At 39.5% G+C, this 23,036-nt stretch overlaps 1 protein-coding gene across 14 annotated transcripts in view; it reads right to left on the bottom strand.

The window, feature by feature from the left end:
• Positions 1-23,036, bottom strand: part of THRB (thyroid hormone receptor beta) — a 386,050-nt gene that overhangs the window by 271,810 nt on the left and 91,204 nt on the right. Inside the window, exon 3 of one of the 14 annotated variants that reach the window (XM_082460767.1) lies at positions 10,085-10,190. The exons of the other annotated variants lie outside the window; for them this stretch is intronic. The gene's annotated coding sequence lies outside the window, so the exon portion shown is untranslated. The remainder of the gene's footprint in view (positions 1-10,084; positions 10,191-23,036) is intronic. 14 annotated transcript variants of the gene reach the window in all.

The raw sequence follows: 23,036 nt of genomic DNA, 5'->3' as shown, positions 1-23,036 counted from the left end.
TCTGGCCCAATCGGCATTGCCTCAGTGAATTGTTTTTCACCGAGGTTATGATGGTCTCTAATCCAAGTGGCCTTCCAAGGTAACACTCATGATCAGCCCTACGAGGGCCTCCACCACTGTATTTGTCTGCTTATGTGCCTGCACTGCCAAATAAAACCCAAGTCTCTTGCATACAGGGATCACGTCGCGTTCAAGGTGAATAGCTCGACGCGTGGCACATAGTAGGCCATCAAAAGGCAAGTGTTGAAAAAATGAGTGAGTCAATCTATTCCGCCTCCGTATACTTAGACTGAACCTCTATGCTTACAAATGTCCCCAATACATACTATAGGCCTCTGGGGTTGGATCAAGGGGCTAGGAATTCCTCAGGGGATTTAGGAATTCTGTTCCAATAGCCTCTATGGGAAGCAGGCAGGCCAGCAAGAAGTAGGGAGGGAAACAGGTTCAGAGAAAGGATGGGACTGAAAGGAAAAGCAGTGAACGTGAGAGCGTCTCTTCTCTAGGGCATGATATCAGACCAGGTCAAAGATGATGGAGACCTTGTTTTCAGAAGCAACAGTAGACATGCAGGAAAGTCTATCTACCACTGTGATGGATGCTATGATGTACCACCCAGACCCCCCTGCAGGGAGGAAGGCCTGGTTCCCCAGCTTCTGGGAGAGCTACTGGCCGTGATGGATATCATGGATATTCCTTTAGCTGAAGAGAACCTCATGCCTCAAAGTCATGCCCCTTCCCAAAGCAACCCACATCCAATGACTGGTCTATGCAGTGTATAAAGGCCTGGCCCCATCGTCCAACTTGGAGCAGCTCTGCAAGGCCATCCCGGGTTCTGTCGTCCTTGAAGGAGACCTCCACTGAGACTGCATTGCAGCTCAACCTCTCTCTATCCAAAGCTTTTTCCGTCTCTTTCCTACTAGAGGTCTTAATCTCGAGAACACCACCCACCCTACCCCACCCCAATTAACTGCCTCCTGGATAAACTCTGTCTCAGAATCTGCTTCCCAGAACCTAACCTGTGACAGCCAAAGACAATGAAGATGGGAGAGAATTTCATGACAGCACATACCATAACTCAGAGAAGAAGAACTACTGGCCAGTGAGCCAAGTTTGGTCTCTAGAAAGTTTGGTGTTGACTTTTCAGGGGTTAAAAATTGTGAACTTATCAACATTAAAAAAATTCTTTTGAAAAGGGCCGAAAGCTTGGCAGTATGGGCCAGCATTGGCACGTGGCACTGAGAGCTGGAGCCGAGGGCTGGTGTTCCACTGGATGGTGCCTGTGTAGCCCACCCCCATGTCCTTCCAGTGCCCTTCGTTCATTTCTTTTAGCTGCCCAGCCCTGAGGACACTGGAGTTTTGCTGGCTGGGTCTGTAGTCATCTCAGTAGCTCTCCTCCAGCAGATGTGCTAGGTGGGTGAATAGGTCAGTTGTTCCAAGCATGCTTGGTGAGCGAACAAAATTAAATAGAAGACCCTCTTCACCACTTGTGCTAACCGTGAGCAGAGCCCACTCTTCTAGTATATTCTGAGGGAGACCCTGTGTGACTTTCGGATGCAGGAAGATGTTTTCTGGACACACAGAAAGAGGTTGGGTTCTCCTTTTCAGAAGGCATGGCCATTAGTGTGGTTCCAAGGCTCAGAGATGAATCCAGGTAATTGGAGTGGTTTAAAAGGCAGAGGCAGTAGGTAGCCCATATCATAGGACTCATTTGCTTGGCCGAAGTCACCAAGAGCAAAACCCTGGAGGACGCAGCGGTGCCGAACAGGTCCTGGCTGTGCTGCCCAAGTGCAGGTAAAGGGCTTAAGTAATTGCTGTCCTTGGGCAGCCAGTCAAAATACAGAGTTGAAACTGTCCAAGGGCAAGCGCTCCCACGGAGGAAAAATTATCAACTATTGTTAGAATAGTACGTGACTGTTGACATTTCATCTTTTATGTTATAGCAATGCTTTAAGAAAGAAGTGTAGTTAAGGTTGTCAGAATTTCATTTTACCCCCCTCTTTGAAGCTGTTGAAAATTCACTCTTGCTGAAACTTGCCTTTCAGGTTCTCAGCCAGATTTGTGCTTTGTTTCTACCCCGTGGTTCTCTAATGGAATGCAAGATGTAACACAGGGGCCAGGGTTTTTCTAAGGAACTTTCTACACACTGTTTCCTACCTCAATTCCCTTTTCCTGGCTCAGCTCCACTCTCTGCCAAAAGGTGGGTTTTAACAACCAAAACAACCCCAAAGATACGTTCAACGGAGAGAGGATTAAAGGCTTTTGGCGGTGTTTCTAAACATCGCTGCCGCCGTAAGCAATACTCCACAAGTAGGACTCTGTTCAGCGGCGCTCACTAAAGGGAATCACCGTCTTAGAGTGTCCGTAAGAGACGCAGTTGGGTCTACTGGTACTTTTGTAGCTCTCACTGAATAAAAGGTAACCAATGACAGTTCAAAAATGTCTTCGTAGGTGTGCCACAGAGGTGATAATCTGGTGGGAAGGAGGAACTAGAGATACCATCCCCAGGCTGCATCTGTCTACCAAACCCACTGATTTTGTTTATTTATTTATTTAATGTAATACATGGGTTTTTAAAAAGTCTTTATTGAATTTGTTACAATATTGCTTCTGTTTTACGTTTTGGTTTTTTGGCCTCGTGGCATGTGGGATCTTAGATCCCTGACCAGGGATCGATCCCGCACCCCTTGCATTGGAAGGCGAAGTCTTAACCACTGGACCGCCGGGGAAGTCCCCCTGATTTTGTTTAGACTGTGTACTCTTGGCACTCAATTCTCCCCATGGCCCGTCTGCCAAGCCATCTCCCGCTGATGACAAAATGCTAGGGGGCAGGGACAGAACTGATGATTTCTCGGTCAGTTACTATGTGCCAGGCAGAATGCTAGGAATTTTATTAATCATAAGACACCAGGAAGATACCAAGAGGCATGAGATGCCCCCTCTACTCTCTGGCTGAAACCTACTTGAGGTATATATACCTATGCGTAAAGGGCTTTAAAATACTCCCAGGCTTGCTTTGCTTATCTTAAACTGAAGCTGCTGTCCAGCAAGACTGATTACGCAGATGAAATATCACCATATATAACAGAATATGTACTCTGGTAGATATGCCGCCAGCTCTCTGATGGATGTGCTGGGTCTTGAGTGTGCTATCTTCCCCCATTACAGTATAGTCCCAGAACCTGGGGAAGTGTTATAATTAGCCTTTTATTATTATAAGCATTTCTGCAATAACGTCCATTTGCAAACTTCTTAACAATCAACTCTATTCTGTATGTCTCATAAGAAATCAGATAGTGCAGCACTTGTTAGCTCTGTTTTATGGCCCCGAATCCTCGGGCCTAGAGTTCAAAGAAATCAAGGCTTACGCAGCCAGCTAGGGCTTAAGACCAACGCAGCTGCTCTGTTTTCATCCAGCCTCTCAGCCTGGCTGCCCAGCTGCTTCCCAATCCTCTCCCTGAATAAATAAATAAATAAATAAATAAATAAATAAATAAATAAATAAATAAATAAATAAATAAATAAATATCCAATGTGTATATACATATGTAATGTGTATATATATGTATATATATATGTAATGTGTGTATATATATGTATATATATATGTAATGTGTGTGTATATATATATATGTGTATATATATATAATTTTTAAACTCTTGGAATTAAGACCATCCTAGTAAGAATATTGGCCCCGATTCTCCAGTTTTAGCATGAAGAACTAACAGCCTGGGCTCTTGCCAAGCATTGCTGGAATAATTCTGGCAGATCTGAGATAGCCCTGCAGGCCATTTCCCTCAGCTGGTGGAGAAGCAGAGCTGAATCTGCTCAGGGGCCGTTTCGCCCAGCCTGTGAAACGGCCCCCATGGCAGCAAGGAGGGGTGGGGCGTCCCAGCCAGAATCCAGGTGCGTTGCCCAGCCAGGCAGAGGCAGCAGTGGAGCAAGGGGAGGGGCAGGTGAGAAGGCAGAGCTGCTTGGCCTTGGGAAGCTTCTTTGGAGAGTGATGCAGCCGCTCTCCATGTTATATGTCTGCTATGACATGCGTCATAGACACGGGAAGGTAAAGCCCAGGTGGCTCTGGCTTTCCCGTAGGGAATATTTAGCCACTGCCTTAGAAAATGGGGGGCAAAATATGGTCGAAGGCATACAGAATAACTAGAGTTCAGCTTTGGAAAAGGTCTTGTGGAGAGATGCCCCTCTCTCCTTGGGGTCAGGCTGTGTTGCCTACCATTCTTGAATAAGGCTGTCCGCCCATATTTGCGGCAATAAAAGGGTTTATTATCCCAAGTCATCATCTCATAATTCCTTACTATGTTTTTTTTTTTCCTTTTTTTTTTTTTTTTTTGGCCGCATGGCTTGCGGGATCTTAGTTCCCCAACCAGGGATTGAACCCGTGCCCCCTGCAGTGGAAGCACGGAGTCTTAACCACTGGACCGCCAAGGAAGTCCCCCTTCCTGTGTTTTGAAACTGTAACTTCATGGCTCCATAATAAATGTGCAATGATTGCTCAAAATAGTTCATGTTTTAACTATTTTAAATGCTGCTAATGATATTTCTACCAGTACCAAGAAAGACAATTATCTCAACTTGGAATATATTTATGAACTGGGTATCCCTTTCTGTTCTAATTCCAAACCTAATTTGCTTCTAGTATCCTGTTTACTCCTTCTTAAACAGATGGGGTCAGCTGGTCAGTCTCCCATTTTCAGAAACAGATAATTCTTCTCCTTGTCCTCTCATTTCCCCCCCAATACATTTGCATCATCTTCATTATCACTATCATCAGCATTACCAACATTAGTTGAGCACTTTCTATATGCCAGGCTTTATCCTGAGAATTTTACATGTGCTGATGGGAATTACTGTGATCCCTATGTTACAGATGTGGAGACTGGGACACATAGAGACTAAGTCATTCACACATGAGCAGTCACGCTGGAATTGAGACACATGGTTCCAAAGCCAGACTCCTTACCACAAGGCTCTCGGAACCCTCCTGGTACCCTGCTTGAGTATGTTGCCATTTCCAAAGCACTTTTATGTACATCTTTTCATTTGATTCTTACAACCACGCATAAGGTTTTATTTAAACTGGGAATCCCCATTTTATTTCTTCCAAGTCTTGGAAAAATATGTAGTATTTTATTTTGTTGAATTATTAAGGGTTTGGCTAATTTGTTTTCCAGATGAAAATTCTAAAATTAATCTAAAGTAACATGATGGATTTCTCCACCTAAAAATGTTAAAGTTATATTCGACTGTAAATCATCCTCAAATAACTCTCTGTGGCTTCTTTTCTCCTGTTATAAAGCAAAGTAGTCCTACATTTTTCAGGGGGATGCACTGAACTCCAGTAGAAACAGGGAGTGTATTTAAATGTCTTAAGTTATAACTGACTGCACTGCAAAATCAAATAGTTTGGGCTTGACACATTTATAGTTATATGAGTAACGTTTGTACTCACACGTCTAGATTTATATATACCAGGCCAAATTCCAGAAAGGATTTTCAGAGGTTTGGAACATGTACTTCTGGAAATTTATATATACCTCTGCTTTCTCTTGATTTGAAAAATAAGTAGTTTATTCTACTTTTTAAAAATAGCTCTACTTATATCCACAGAGTTTTAAGAAAGGACATATATGCTAATGCAGCCTAATGAAGATAAATGCCAAATTCCTTATTGAATTACTGTTTCTTTGGATGCTTACTCATTCCTAGTTCTTAAATTCATTGTTCTCAATTTTTGACACATTGTCATTAGAGAAACGTCTGAGTTTTTTCCAGAGACCAACCGGACTGAATTCTGGTTCAGGAATACAAATAAGAGAGACACCACTACTTGAATGTGTACCTTGTTCTTGGAGTGAAATCCTTCAGGCCTGGTATCTTACAGATGACCTTTAGGACATTACAGGGAGGCCCATGGAAGAAAAGATCAGGACCTCCATATCACGCAGAGGCAATGGAAATGTTTGAGAGGATTAAACACCCAAGGTTACTTGAAGAACCAAGCCAGATCCCATGCCTCCTTAGAGTAATTTCTTCTGTACAGAGTCTCAAACACTTGCCATGATAAATGCTCCTTCTTACTGACAGTCAAACAAATATTCCTGCTGAACAATGAGCCCCCCAAAAAAGCATCTTAGGGAAACTCAGGCTTAGTTTCAGCTTCGTGGCCAACAAACATCTGCATAAACAATCTCTGGGGTCACTGGGTGAAGGTTAGTACACAGACAAGGTCATAATACATCCCAGCACTTAACCTAACCAAATGACACAGACCAAGAAAGCTTTTCTGAAAACGGCAGTTGCATTTCATCTTCGCATATTCAGACCAAAGAAAATAAATACCTGCTGTTTTAAACCACTGGGTAGTTCTCTGGGATGCAGATGGATCACCAAAGTCATGGACAGTAGTAGTATTTTTCTTAGGGTGGCAGGAAGACCCCATGAAGTGAGGTCCTATAGCCTGCCAAGGGCTTTAAGACCACTGAAGGAACAGAATGATAAAGGAGAGGGATCTGACGTGTCCAAGCATAAATCCAACTTCCATTTTCACTAAAGGTCCTTGTAATTCTTTGGATTGAAGGCCCAAAATGTGAGTTTTGAAACTGAGGGCCCACCCTCTCTTTGGTACTGAAAGGGAGAAAGGAATAAAATATATTTAACTCCCAACTTGGGCCAGGGATTTTACATTTGTCATCTCAGTTTATCCAAAGATGACCATGAATAAATATTTTTTATATTCCTATAATTTGAAGAGGAGAATGAGGCTGAAAGAATTTAAATAGCTCACTGAAAATTACACAGGATTGTGTAATTTGGACCCAGATCTATGTGAATCCTTGCTGCCTTCTTGGGATAAAATGGGATTTCCCTGGGGAATTTATGGGAAGCGATGGAAGTTTTAACACAGTCCCCCAAAGCACACATTAATGTGTCCACCTAAAGCTTAGCAGTAAGTACGAAGTAAGACCCTTGTCACGTATGTTCCCTTCCTAAACAAGCACAGAGAGGCTGTTTGTGGAAGGTGAACCTCTGTGCACAAGAATCAATACTTGTGGAGCTGAAGAGACAGAAGGAACTTGACTTGTTCCTAAACTTGGGCTCACAGTCTGGTGGCTTGACTGTCAGTGGTTTCCCTATTTGTTGGTGGAATTGTTCTTATTCCTACCTCTCACCCACCTAGCAGCACGGAACTTTGGGGGTGGGTGATACTCCCCTCTACTTTGGACAATATTTCATTCAAGGGCCTTCTGGAGGGATGGTTTATCTACTCTTTTCTTTTTTTTTTTTGGCCATGCTACGCAGCTTGCAGGATCTTAGCTCCCTGACCAGGGATTGAACCCAGGCTACCGCAGTGAAAGCACTGAGTCCTAACCACTGGACCACCAGCGAATTCCCTATCTACTCTTTTCTTAAGCATTTTCAGGTAAGACATTTTCATAACCCTCCCGGAAATCATTTCTGACTCACTATTATCAGGAAGGGCCCTTCTTTCATTCAAACAGGAAAGAGCATAAGGCAATGAAGCATCCTCAAATAGTACATAGTATCCAGCCAGGCACTTTCTGACCTAGAGGTCACACACTGTAGTTTAAGTGGGTTTGTGTGGATCAGTGCAGAAGAGTTCACTCAACTCCTTCAGAGGCCTTTCATGATTGATATTACTCTTCCCTTAATTCCTAAGTGCCCCCCCAGGAGGGAGCCCTCAGTCCAGAGACTGAGTACAAGTGTTCTCTGGTAGTTCCAGGTGTGCATTTAGGCTTTCACCTGGTGTATGGGCTCACTGGGGTAGAGCAGAAAGAAGCTGGAACTCTCTGGTGATTCATTTCTCGTAAAGATGTCCCATGTGCCGTGAAGTTCATCACACAGCTGATTTTCAGCAAGATGTTCACTGACCATCAGTGAGGAGGCTATTTCAAAAACTCATTCCAGGATAGCCACATCCAAAGAATGAAGTTGGACCCCTTCCTCACACCATATAGAAAAATGAACTCAAAGTGAATTACAGACCTAAATGGAAAAGCTAAAACTGTAAAACTCTTAGAAGAAGGTATAGGAGAAAATTTTATATTACCTGGGGGGTATGCAAAACCTTTTTGGATAGAACACCAAAAGCTCAAGCAACAGAGCAAAAATAAATTGACTTCAACAAAATGAAAAACTTTTGTGCTTCAGTGGTGACCTTCAAGAAAGTGAAAAGATAAGCCAAATATTTGCAGATCATAGTTCTTATAAGGAACTTGTATCTAGACTATATAAAGAACTTCTACAACTCAATAATGAGAAAACAAGTAACTCAATTAGAAAATGGGCAAAGGACCTAAACAGACATTTCTTCAAAGATATACAAATGGACAATAAGCCCATGAAAAGATGCTCAACATCATTAGCCATGAGGGAAACACAAACCAAAATTACAAAGAGATACCATTTCACACTCATTTCCTAATGATGTGTGTTTGAACTGTGTATGCAGAAACTGGCCATTCTTGGCTATCATCAAAAGTGTCAGAGAGGGTGTGGAGAAGCTGGAACCCTCATGCACTGCTGATGGGAACGGAAAATGGTGCAGCTGCTTTGGAAAACAGTCTAACAGTTCCTTAAAAGTTAAACATAAAGTTACCATAAAACCCAGTACTTTCTACTCCTAAATATATACCCAAGAGAAATGAAAACATATGTGCATGTAAAAACGTGTACAGAAAGGTTTGTAGCAGCATTATTCATAATAGCCAAAATATAGAACAACCCAAATATCCACAAAATGGTGAACAGATAAAAAAGATGTGGTATGTCCGTGCAATGGAATATTATTCGGCAATAAAAAGGAGTGAGATAATGATACATGGTATAATTTTTTTTGACTTTTTTTTTTAACATCTTTATTGGAGCATAATTGCTTTACAATGGTGTGTTAGTTTCTGCTTTATAACAAAAGTGAATCAGCTATACGTATACATATATCCCCATATCTCCTCCCTCTTGCGTCTCCCTCCCACCCTCCCTATCCCACACCTCTAGGTGGTCACAGAGCACCGAGCTGATCTCCCTGTGCTATGCAGCTGCTTCCCACTAACTATCCACTTTACATTTGGTAGTGTATATATGTCCATGCCACTCTCTCACTTTGTCCCAGCTTACCCTTCCCCCTCCCTGTGTCCTCAAGTCCATTCTCTACGTCTGTGTCTTTATTCCTGTCCTGCCCCTAGGTTCTTCAGAACCAATTTTTTTGTTTGTTTTAGATTCCATATATATGTGTTAGCATACGGTATTTGTTTTTCTCTTTCTGACTTACTTCATTCTGTATGACAGACTCTAGGTCCATCCACCTCACTACAAATGACTCAGTTTCATTCCTTTTTATGGCTGAGTAATATTCCATTGTATATATGTGCCACATCTTCTTTATCCATTCATCTGTTGTACATGGTATAATTTGTATGAATCTTGTAAGCATTATGCTAAATGAAAGAAGTCAGTCACAAAGGCCACATATTATATGATTCCGTTTATGTGAAATGTCCAGAATAGGCAAATCTACAGAGACAGAAAGCAGGTTAGTGGTTGCCTAACCTATGGTTGGGGTGGAGGTGAGGAAGAAATGAGGAGTGAATGCTAATGGATTTTTCTGGGGTGGGGAATGATGGAAATGTAAAACTGATCGACGTGATGGTGGTACAACTCTGTGAATATATTAAAAGCCATTGAATTGTACACTTTAAATGGGTGAATAGTATAGTATGTGATTATATCTCAATAAGGCTGTTCATTATATATATTATATTATTTCATATATATTTAATTATATACTTAATATATTTAATTATATATTTAAAAAACTCCTCATTCTAGACCTTGGTTCTCAGCTCCTTAAAGTCACCGGAGGGGGAACTTCTCAAATCCCAACGCCCGGACTACACTCTGGGCCAATTACATCAGAATCTCTGTGGGCAGGACCCAGACACCTTTAAGATCACTGCACAGAAGAGACCAACACGTATGAGAAGAAGCTGAGTGGGTGACCTCCCCTCCTGGAGGTCACAGAGGAGAAACATTACGCTCCCACTGGGTGGATACCTGAACTTCTGATTTCTTCTCACTTCACAAGTAACCGTATGTTTTGGCTTCCATGGCTCTTACTTTGGAATCTTTGTAAAGTAGTAGCTCAAAAGGTTTATTCATTCTGAAATAAAATGCATGGAACCACACCATTTACCTGATTACTTGAGGAGTTTTACTTTAGTTCTTTTCATCTAAAATCCCACACTTTCAAAACTATTGATTTACTGTGGGAACGATTCAATGCATAGGATACAAGGGACCCAAAAACGGAAGCTGGGACTATTGCTTTGCTGGTTATCAATACCAGATAGAAAAGGTTGTTGAGTGACCACTGCATTCCCTTTAAAGATTGACCAATTCTTTCTTTCCTGTTTTTAAGCATGGTTGTGAATCAAAACACCAGTTTATGTGATTTAAAGAAACAAAAAGATGACACGCCTTCCAATCTCTAAGTCAAAAGTCAGGGCAGCAATTAGAACATAGAGACGGTCACTTAAATTCAGTTTTATGAAGGGAAAAGACTAAATACTTAAAAACGTTCAGATATTGTTAATATAATTAGAAGTCAGCTACTATCAAGTTTTAAGTAAATAGAATAAAACTTTGTGGACTGAGGGCAAAAAGACAGCCTTTTGGAAGTTTATGAACACGGCATTTGTAAAAGAAAAAAGAAGTGTTTGAGGATTGGTTTGGCATTTTCAGTGCTTCGAACTAACACACTCTGGAGTGGCCCATCAAAGCCATTCATTATTGGGGATATAATATGTCAATTGGCTGTTTAGTTGCTTACAGACCTCCTCCAGGCTTCTGAAAGCAGACACCTAATGTCAAACCACATCCAGCACATCCACATCCATCCACCTAGAAGCACTTCCCTCTGTCTCTTTTGCTCTTTCATCTCTGGCATGCGATAATGAATAACCAAGAAAGCATATTTCCTTGCAATCACAGAGTCAATGTTATCAGTGTTAACGTGTACAGTCAAGCCGGCCCCACGTGAACGTGCATTTTAGTGCATACAGCAAGCCCCTTTCACACAGAATTGACCTCTTCCCATCCAAGGTGGCTGTTCTAGCCTCAAAGGGGAGAGGAGCTCACTTGGTCAGAGCAAAGCTGCTGCTGGTGGAAAAGAAGCCTCCTCTCCAGTCTGTCAAGGATCCCCTACATTGTACTACAGCTGATTACATGGCCCCAGTGAGAATGATGTTGTGGGGAGAGACTGAAAACACTTAGTGGTAAATATCAGTAATTAACTCTTTTTTTTTTTTTTTTTTTTTTAAATGGGATTGAGCTAGGACAAGGAGGAATGGAAGAAGGAAAATGTAGACAATCAAAAAACTCAGATCAGGACCCCGTGAACACAAAGGGTTAAATGTATTTCATTAACTATGAAGCCAAAGCCACATAATAACAACGCAGTATAAACTTCAGGGTACAAAAAATCAGAAATTGTATTAAAATCAGTTATCACAATTTTATCATTAAAGTTCTACGAGTCAGAGTTCTAAATTTTAACATGACCATGCAAGAACAATTATTTTTCAGCGTACTAAGCAGCTAGATTGTTCCTGTGAGCAGAGTAATGTGCATTATGAAATTAAACATGTACCCACTTTCAGCCGAGGTCACTGAAGAAACAAGACAGTTTTTGGCTCATTCTGTTACTATATATGTTACTGATGTTGATGAAGTCACCCCAAGTTATTCAGCATTGCGTCCTCTCCATAGAAAATAAGTTCTTATCTTTCAAAAAAAAACTCAGATCATAACATTACTACATGTAAAATAAATAAACAACAAGGACCTACTGTATAGCACAGGGAACTATACTCAATATCTTATTATAACCTATAATGGAAAAGAATCCTAAAAAGAATATATATATATCTGAATTACTTTGCTGTACACCTGAAACATTGTAAATCGACTCTACTTCCATAAAAATATTTTTTAATTTTTAAAAAATTTAGAAAAACAAACACCCCCCACAAAAACTCAGATCACTGAAAAGAACCAAAAAAATCCACATGTATATTTTTGCCAATATTTTACTCTCCCAGTCTACCCAAACGATACAATGGTGGCAAAGGTGGCAAATTTGAGGTCATGACACCTTTTTTCGGCTGGTAGACACACTGGCCAGAAATGTATTACTGAAAGGCAGGACCAGAGACATGATTTGTCTGGTCCAGAGCAAAATGAAAATGCAGGGCCCTTGTTCAGAAATTAGTAAGGCTTTCAAGACAGTGACAGTAAAGCTCTGGACCAGGCATGGAGCCCTGCAGAGTGCGGGCCCAGCATCACTGCCCGGGTTGCAGCCCATGAAGCCAGTCCTGCCAGAAGGTAAGAAAGGAGGGAGGCGGGGGTCTGCCTAACCATCCCTGGATCTGTTGTCTGCACGCCGGTTTAGCTTCTCTTGGCTAAACGCACAGCTTTGCAGTGGCCTGTGTCACTTTCTCATTTATGGAAACCAACACCCAAACTCAATGACTTGTCTAAGGTCATGAGCTGAATGAGCCAGAACTAAATGCCAGGTACCCTAACTCCCACAGGGTCACTCTCTTCCCTACATCATGCTACTGGTCTCCAGTTTAAATGTGCATCATCAGGAAATAGTAACTACAAAAAAAGGGGTGGGGAGGGAAGGACATTACCTCATCAGAACTTCCTTTTCAACTCTTCTGTGCAAAGAATAAAGTCAGTTTTCAAAATCGGTTTCAAATTCCTTTTCTGAATCAATGCTTTCAAGTCCTAGAGTCAAGACATCATAGGACAGCTCCGAACACTGAAGCAATTAGCTTTGCCGAGAGCTCACTGGGGCCCTTGCGGTTAGCAATTGGAGACCGAGGTGGTTATTAGTGGGTGGTTATGAGGCAACACGTTAGGAAACTAATCAGTGTTCCTGTACAAATATTTAAAATAATTCTGAGATACTTTGAACTTTAACACAGAGCTAGCCAGATGCATTTGTAATCTGAACCCAAGGTTCTAATAAGTTACTGCCTTTTGGATGTCCTTCAATGTCAGGGACATTTTTAGAAAGATCAGCACTTGAGTGGAAACAAAGATTGACATTTTCAACATAAACATGAGACCTGGACTTTTTTTTTTTACACAAAACAGAATGCCTGTGTCTTCCTCACTCAGGTGTATGTGTAAATTTAGTATATCAAAATATCTGGTGCAAGGACATGATCATTGAAAGATACTGCACAAATCAACTATAAACGGAGCTTTAGAGCTTATGAAAAAAAGAGTTCAAGGTAGGGTGCAATCAAAAAAGAAAACATCCTTCAGAGAGGCAAAAAATAGCTGCTAACCCCCTTCGACAAGGCACAAGTTTTAGGGTCAGATAGACCTCCGGTTCAAATTCCCAGCTTCACTTATATTTTATTTTTTTGGAGACTTGGCTAATTCATCTGCAAAATGGAGTTGATACATTCAGCCAAACAGCTGAATCAGATGCTTTCTGTATGTCTCAGTATCTCTGAGATCTATGATTCACACACCTTTAACTATATCTTATTGAGCTGTCCCTCAGAATTTTCACTGGGGGTTAAAATTAGCTTTGCATGTCTGCTTTCCATAACTTTATGGTCTGTAGGTAGCAAAAAGGAAAAACAAAATATCTTCTGGCTTGGATAAATCTTGGCATAATTATAGGTCTGGTGTTTGGAAAATGAGGGCCAGAGGAAAATGGTACAGAGACGTAAGTAACCCAAAGTGTCTGAGGCTACAGCACTTACATCTCATTAACTATCAATTACCGTATTCATAATTTAACACAAAAAGGAAAAACACAAATGGGGTTTAAAAGAAAATCCCTTTTATCTAGACTTCAGTTTATACTTGGCTTCCAAAGGCAGGATTAATGCAATAGGTTAAGAAAGGGGGTAGTTAGATTGAGCAATAAAAACACTTTTTTTTGATAACATGTGAGGCTATAAAAATGGCTTGGCTGAATCTATTAGCCAAAGATAAATAATACCCTGCAGGAGGAAAAGAAATAGCTTTTTCTGGATCATAAGGTCTGTTATGTTTTTCAAGACCTTGCTTTCACTGAAAATGTAACATCTACCTAAAGAGACATTTTTGAAATTCGTGATTTCATAACATCTTTTGCATTGGAAATCTTGTCTCTGTTCAGGCAAGACCACGTTGGAGACTTTTGTCAAAACATGAGAAGAAAAATGGTTCTTAGTTATTTTTATTTCTTTATTAATCTTACTATTATCACGATGGCTATTTTTCTTCTAGTTATTACCACCACCACTAGTAATGCTGTTACTACTGCATCCACGTCTGCATTTCTTTTTTTTTTAATTTTTAAAAAATGTTTATTGGAGTATAGCTGCTTTACAATATTGTGTTAGTTTCTACTGTACAGCAAAGTGAATCAGCTCTACAAATACATACATCCCCTCTCTTCTGGATTTCCTTCCCATTTAGGTCACCACAGAGCATTGAGTAGAGCTCCCTGTGCCATACAGTAGGTTCTCATGAGTTATCTATTTTATACATAGTATCAATAGCGTCTATGTGTCAATCTCAATCCACATCTGCATTTCTAAATGGCATCTGATAGGAATTCTAGTGACTAACATTCTATTGTTCAGCCCGAGTCCCTGACTGGCTTGACCTCGGTGCACCCCAGGGCCAGCAGCTTCAATATCACTTGGAAGCTTATTAAAAATTCATATTCCTGGGCCCCGCCCCAGGCCTATGGAATCTGAAGCTCTGGGGTTGGGGGCCAGGAATATGTATCTTGACAAGATTCTGGTGCTCGAAGTTGGGAAGCTCTGGTCAACACAGAAAGCGACCCAGGTGCCAGAGAACAAAGGAAGGAGGGATGGGAGAGAACTGAGGATGGACACCTGGGGCCGCCACCTGCAGGCTTGACCTTGTCTGCCTCAGGGCAGGCTGCCAGAGCCAAGGAGAAAGCAAAGGCTGGGGCAGGCTTTCAGGATGTGGTTACCAAGGCTCCGGCCTTCAGCTCCAGGCCTCTGGGAAGAGAGGCACCCCCAGAACTGTCCCCAGACGCTGTTCATCTCTTTTGCCTGCTGAATATTGAAAATGACAAGACTCCTTATTTTTCATGACTGCAGGTTCGTCTGATCAAATCAGTTACAGTGTCTGAATTAGTATTTCTTAAGGTGTGAGGTCTATGTATTTCAGTCTCCTTGATCCTCAGTCCCACCGAATCAAAATCCCTGAGGGTGGCAACAAGCTCTCAAATGTCAACAATACAGTGTCAAGTTTGGGAAATGTTCTACATTTTTGGCCTGACCTGACACTTAGTTTGGGGTGAGGTTTCAAGATCTATTCTCTAATCTATGTTCTGCCAGCCCTTCCATCCATCCTTCCTCCCTTCCTTCCTTCCTTCCTTCCTCCATCCCTCCCTCCCTCCCTTCCTTCCTTCCTTCCTCCCTCCCTCCCTTCCTTCCTTCATCCCTCCCTCCCTCCCCTCCTTCCTTCCTTCATCCCTCCCTCCCTTCCTTCCTTCCTTCATCCCTCCCTCCCTTCCTTCCTTCCTTCATCCCTCCCTCCCTCCTTTCCTTCCTTGCTTCTTTCATCCCTCACTCCCTCCCTTCCTTCCTTCCTTCCTTCATCCCTCACTCCCTCCCTTCCTTCCTTCCTCCATCCCTCCCTCCCTTCCTTCCTTCCTTCCTCCATCCCTCCCTCCCTTCCTTCTTTCCTTCCTTCCTTTCTGTAATAACATGTTTCCTCAAAAACACAAATATACACACAAAAAAAAAAGAAAAGAAAAATTAACTGTACTCCTATCACCCACTTTGATAAATATAATTATATAAAATAACATTAAACAAAATTGGGATATAAAATAATAGTCCATGAAAAGATATTATAATATATGTAACTAATCACCTATTATTAAACATCTAAAAGCTGTTGTCCAGATTTTCCCCTCTACAAATAATACAATAAGCAACTCTGTGAAAAAAAAAACAAAACACCTTTGTTTCTAATGGCCAATTCTTAGAACTGAAATTTCTGGTTCAAAAATTATGTCTTCTCTTGAAGTGTTTGACAAGCATTGCCAAATTGCTCCTGGATAGAGAGGACCAGTTAAGAACTACATTAGGCTGTAAATTGGTAAAGCCATGTTGAAGAAAATTTAGCAATATGGAAATGGAAAACTGACTATGTGCACGCTTTTACATCTGGAAATTCCACGTCATGGCGTACAACCTAAAGTGACTCTTGTTTAAGGAAATATTCATAATAGTAAAAGCTGGGAATACTCTTAAGTATCCATCAGTACAGGAACAAAGAGATAAAAATAACAGAGCAGGTAAAACATATGAACTAGATTACATCAACAGAGATCTCTCTCAAAAACAAAATGGCATAATACTGAATGAACAAATCTTGATAAAAGCATACATACAGAATGAAGTTATTTATGTAAAATAAAAAAGAATCACAAAAATACACTGCTGTGTTTAAACACATAGGGGAAGTACAAAACCCCGTGCAGAAAGGGTACACCAACCTCAACACAGTGGTTGATCTCTGGAAAAGAACACTGGGGAAGAGGTGTAGGGATTTTACCTGGATCTATAATAGTTTATTTTATTAATAAACAGGTTTGAAGCAAACAAGGTAAAATGTTAACATTTGTCAAATCTGGGGCACAGTTCTCAAAGGGGGTCTGAGGACCTCTGGCGGCCCCAAGTCTACTGCAGGATGTCCCTGAGGTCAAAATAATTTTCATAATGATACTAAGACGTGATTTGTCTCTTCCGCTGTGTGGACATTTGCACTGATGGTGCACAGTCAATGCTGGGTAGAACTGTGGTGACAGCACAAACCAGGTGAGTAGGAGTGTGCATTCTTCACAACATGCACTTGCAGAAACACCAGACAAAACGAGACAAGATAGGCTCACTCAAACATATCCTTGTTGAAGCAGTGACGTTTATTTTAATGAAATCCCAACACTTGAACGCTTTTAAAATAATACCGAGTGACAAAATAGCAAGTATGCCTATAGCATTTCTGTTCCATGTATGATAGCTGTCTCTGGGAAAAGCACTTGTGTGATGGTCTGAATGCTGAACTGAACTACCCGCTTTCTCCATAGAACATCATTTTTCTTGAAAGGATGAGCGAGAGACCAATCGTGTTTATTCAGACTTGGGTGAAGAGCCTGTCACTTCAAAGAAAACAACTGGCAGTGGTTGTCGCCCATGACCAAATTAGAGCTGGCAAATGAAAATTAGAATTTTTGAAAACTCATATCTACCACTGTGGGCTTGGCAGATGCCTAATCGTTAAAGACTTTTCTGAGAGCAGTGGAGGTGTAATAACAGAATCTTAAATATTGTATAATGACATGTGTCCAGGGACTTCCCCGGTGGCCCAGTGGATAAGAATCCACCTGTCAATGCAGGGGATACGAGTTTGAGCCCTGGTCCGGGCAGATCCCACATGCCACGGAGCAACTAAACCTGTGCGCCACAACTACTGAGCCTGCACGCTAGAGCCCACGAGCCACAACTACTGAGCCCATGTGCCACACTGCTGAAGCCTGCGTGCCACAACTACTGAGCCCCCGTGCTACAACTACTGAAGCCCGCATGCCTAGAGCCCGTGCTCCGCAACAAGAGAAGCCACCACAATGAGAAGCCCAGGCACCGCAACAAAGAGTAGCCCCTGTTCACTGCAACTAGAGAAAGCCCGCGCACAGCAACGAAAACCCAACACAGCCAAAAATAAATAAATTTAAATCTTTAAAAAATAAAAATAAAAAAATAAAGCAACTATACCCCAAGAAAAAAAATTAAAAAGAAAAAGAAACTTGTCCGCATCAGGAAGATCTACACTATTCGGTGAACCAATATTTTACAAATGGTCAATGCATGATGTTACAAAATCATGCATGAGTGAAAGATCCACTCAAAGTGCACGATTAATGAATGGATTTAATGTCACAGAGTCTGAAAAGTTCAGTGACATGGTTTCAGATTCCACACTGCAACTACGCTTTCAGAAACTATCAATACCATTTGTTGAATTCTGGTGTAATATCAAAGTAGAATTTTCAGTTATCAGAAAAGGCTATTAAAATACACATCCCTTTTCCAACTACATAATTGTTTGAGGATGGATTTTCTTCACACACTTCAACAACAACAACAAAATACCACAACAGAATGAATTCAAAAGCAGATATGAAGATCTAGTTGACTTCTTTTAAGCCAGTTATTAAAGAGATTTACAAAAGTGTAAAACAATGCCACTCTTCTCAATACTGTTTTCTTTCATTCTTTTAATTTTTTTGGCTTTGAAAACTGCAGTTATTGTCATAAAAATGTTATTTACGTTTACACATAAAGAGTTTATTATTGCTATTTTAAATGAATTAAATACTTAAAATATTTCTCTTTTAATTTCTAAATGTGGTAAACATTATAAACATTAATAAACAAAAGTTCTTTGTGGTTCTCAATAATTTTTAAAAATGAGATCAAATAATTTGAGAACTGGTGATCTAGGGAGTGAGTGAATATTCAGATACCCTTCTATTATTTTCTGCACTTTTCCCTGTGTATGTAACTAAAGATAAAAGAGTGAAAAAGCCTACCAGCAGCACATGAGGATATGCAGAGGCTATATTCTTACCAAACTTAAGAATGATCACTAAAGAAACAAACCAACCTTGTGAACCTGAGCATAAGAAAATATTATGCTGTAATTTTAATTTGCCTTTCTTTCATTATGTGAGTTTGGACAATTTTATATATTTTACTGTTGATTTTAATTTCTTCTTGGCGGGTTGTCCTCTTTCTATTCATTCACCATGTGTTTGTTGAGTATCTTGCATATACCATACTCACTTCTAGATGTATCTAGAATACAGCAGTAAACAAGTTACGGAAGGTCTACTGAAGTAGTTGACACACTACTGTCTGTGGGCCAACTTTATCCCACTTCCTATTATTGTAAATAAAGTTTTATTAGAACACAGTCATGCCTACTTTTTTATGCATTGCCTATGGCTCCTTTTGTGCTACAAGGGCAATGTTGAGTAGCTGCAAAACAGACTATGGTTCCTGCAAAGCCAAAAATATTTACTACCTGTCCTTTACAGTATAGGCTTGCAGGCCCTTGATCTTGTGGATTCTATAGGAATGCCTGTCTCTTTCCTTCATATTTGTAAGACTGCTTTGTATATTAAAGAAATCTTGTCTTGCAGATGTTTTCCCATCACACTTATAATCTTCTAATTTTGTTTGTGATTTTTTTCATTGTATAGATTTTTATATTTTATGTAGAAACTTGATCAGATCTTCTCTTTTAATACAACTGTCTTTAACCTTTGGGAACACTCATTTTTAAATGGCTTATTGGCTGTTTTTGCTTTTTAGTTTATTCAACATAAATTTAAAAATCATTTTGTCATATTACTGAACAAATCCCTCAGTGATTCTGACTTCAGTTGCATTAAACTGTTGGATTACTTTGGGGAGAATTTAATTCCTAAAATATTGATTCTTTTTGTCAAGGAGTATAGAACATTTCTGTGTTGAATCCCATCTTCTAAATTATTTTATAATTTTTTCAAGATAGTCTAATAAATTTCTTTCTATATTTATTTCTAGCTACTTTCTGTTTTAGAGTTGCTACTGTGATATATGGTTTCTTCCTTAGTTTTTAAATTGATTATGGCAAATAAGTACACTGTATTTTTCTGTATTTATTTTCTAAATAGTTACCATACTGAACTTTTGATAGTTCTAATAGCTTTTAAAATTTCAGTTGATTCTCTTAGATTTTTAATACAGACAAATAGGGATTTGTTTAACATCCCCTTTCTGATCACTTTACCTAATTTTATTCCATATTATTATACTTGCTAGACTTTTGAAGAAATAATAAATTTAAAATTTTCTTGCTTCTCATTTTAATAAAAATATGTACAGAATTTTAAAACTAATTACAAAGATTAAATGAAATATTAATTAAACATTAAATACAAATATTTAACCTTTGTTTCAAATAAATAATCTTTATAATTTTATATAATTAGCCTTCTGTATCTGTTTCATTAAGAGTTTTCATCAGTAACATATATTAAATAAAATAGTTTGGGGGGCATCTATAGAGATAATAAAATTTTTTCCTCATTTAACCTATTGATAAGATGAATTATAGTAACAGATTTATCTAATAGTAAAATTTCTTGTATTCTTAAGAACAAACACTTTTGGTTATGGTTTGTTATTATTTTTAAGGTTTGCTAGATCGAATTTGCTGGTATTTCACTTGGGATTCTTCAACTTATGAGGGTGATTTATAGGGTTTTGGTGTCATCTTTAATAGGATTTTCCTGCATTGTAAAAGAAAAAGAAATTGGAATGGTCACATCTTCTATCCCTAGAACAGTTTATAGCTGTTAAGATTATAAATTTATAGAAATCATAAGTGACAAAAGGGGGTACATAAAATGAAGATCATGAGAATGAGATATGGCATAAATTTGCCCCACTAAATAATATAGAGGGATATCATAGTTGTACAGCGAAAAACAGCAACAACAACAATAACAATTATAGTCAGATTTAGATTTCAATTTTTTGGTAGATGGGAACAATGGTGAAGTGTCCCCTCCCCTGCAAGTAACAACTTGTAGATAAAGGAATAAGTTACTCCTACAAACATTGAACTAATTAACACTTCCCTAGGTTTATGGGAATAGCCATTGGATTGAGACCAACTACAGAGCTTAATCCATGATATTAACACATCCAAAGAAAGAAAAGGTCAACTCCTGGAGCATGGCCACTTTGGATAACTGAGTTCAGAGAAAACAAACTTTGGCAGTGGGTGTTGGGCTCTCTCCCTAGCAAGGAGACAGAATCTGAGAGCTCTCTAAGCATCCAGTTACGAAAAATGGATAGTGGTGGTGTAGTCTTTTCCTCAGGCCTCACCATGCCCTGGAGAAATGTCTTTCAAGATTATGGCCCTTTGCTGATTCCATGCACACCAGCAACTTTTTGCTTATGAATTCAGCAATCTCTACTGATCATAGAAAAGTCTGCAGGAGGTGCCTAGATCTGTTGATTGCACACATTTTTTTCTGCTAGGAAACATCACCCCTATGTTTTCACCCAAGATTCACTCCCAGGAGTATCTCCAAGGGATATGTACGTAACACTAGACCCACCATCTGAAACAGTATACTTCTTTCCAATTTGAAATGCTATTGAGTTAGTGCAGCATTTTGAGAAGGATAATTTCAAATATATTCTAATTTATAAAAGAATAAAATAATTTGCTAACCTTAGTACTTTGAGCATTAGACAAAAATTGCATACAATATACCTCACTGCTTATGGCAACCTACCCATGTGGATCTGGACCCTCTCACTGGATAGCAGAGAACTGTTGGGCTCAATAATTCTAATGGCATTTCCATTCCATGAACCTACAGGACATTTCATCTACCTGTAATTTTCTAACATGGTATAGGAGAATTTCTTCAAGGAGTTATCTTTTGGCTCCTGTTTACTCTTCCCTGGGATTACATTTTGCCCATTAGCCAAAGGTCTCAAAGGATTCTGAAAGAATTCTAATTCTCATTTTTGGTGAAACTTGCTAGTGATGAACAACTATTCTAACCTTGGCTCTTATATGGGAATTCATGGATAAAAATATATTGAAAAAATTATCAGTAGAGGCAGAAAAAGCTTTTGACAAAACTCAACATCCATTTATGACAAAAACTATTAATGAAGTGGGTAGAGGGAGTTCCCTGATGGTCTAGTGGTTAGGATTTGGTGCTTTCATTGTCATGGTCTGGGTTCAATCCCTGGTCAGGGAACTGAGATCCCGCAAGCCATGTTGTGTGGCCAAAATAAAAATAAATAAATAAATAAATGAAAGCACTCAAAAATTTTTTTTAAAATTAAAAAATAAAGTGAGTAGAGAGGGAACATACCTCAACATAATAAAGACCATATACGACAAACCTATAGCCAACATCATACTCAACAGTGAAGAGCTGAAAGCCTTTCCTCTAAATTCAGGAACAAGACAAGGATGCCCATTCTTGCCACTTTTATTCAACATGATATTGGAAGTCCTAGCCACAGCAATCAGACAAGAAAAAAATAAAGAAATCCAAATTGGAAAGGAAGAAGCAATACTGTCACTGTTTGCAGATGATGTGATACCATATACAGAAAATCCTAAAGACCACCAAAAAACTATTAGAACTAATAAATGAATTCTGTAAAGTTGCAGGATACAAAATTAATACAGAAATCTGTTGCATGTCTATACACTAACAATGAACTATCAGAAAGAGAAATTAAGAAAGCAATCCCATTTACGATTGCATCAAAAAGAAAAAACTACTTGAGAATAAATCTAACCAAGGAGGTAAAAGACTTACACTTGGAAAACTATAAGACACCAATGAATTGTCGTGACACAAAATTTTTAAAAGAAAAAAAAAAAAGATACCAATGAAAGTAATTAAAGACAAAACAAACAGATGAAAAGATATTCCATGCTCACAGATTGGAAGAATTAATACTGTTATAATGACCATACTATACAAGGCAATCCACAGATTCAATGCAATCCCTATCAAAATACCAATGGCATTTTTCACAGAACTAGAGCAAATAGTTCTAAAATTTGTATGGAAACACAAAAGAACCCATAGAGCCAAAATAACCCATGAGAAAGAAGAACAAAGCTGGATTTAAAACTATACTACAAAGCTGCAGTAATCAACATAGCATGGTACTGGCACAAAAATAGACACATAGATCAATGAAACAGAACAGGCAGCTGAGAAATAAACCCACACTTATATGGTCAATTAATCTATGACAAAGGAGGCAAAAATACACAATGGGGAAAAGACAGCTTCTTCAATAAATGGTGTTGGGGAAACTGGACAGCTACATGCAAAAGAATCAAACTGGACTAC

This window comes from Balaenoptera physalus (assembly GCF_965194825.1).
Source record: "Balaenoptera physalus genome assembly, chromosome: 4".
Taxonomy (NCBI): Eukaryota; Metazoa; Chordata; class Mammalia; order Artiodactyla; family Balaenopteridae; genus Balaenoptera; species Balaenoptera physalus.
Note: the sequence above shows the minus strand (reverse complement) of the source record. Positions and strands in the feature narration are given on the sequence as shown.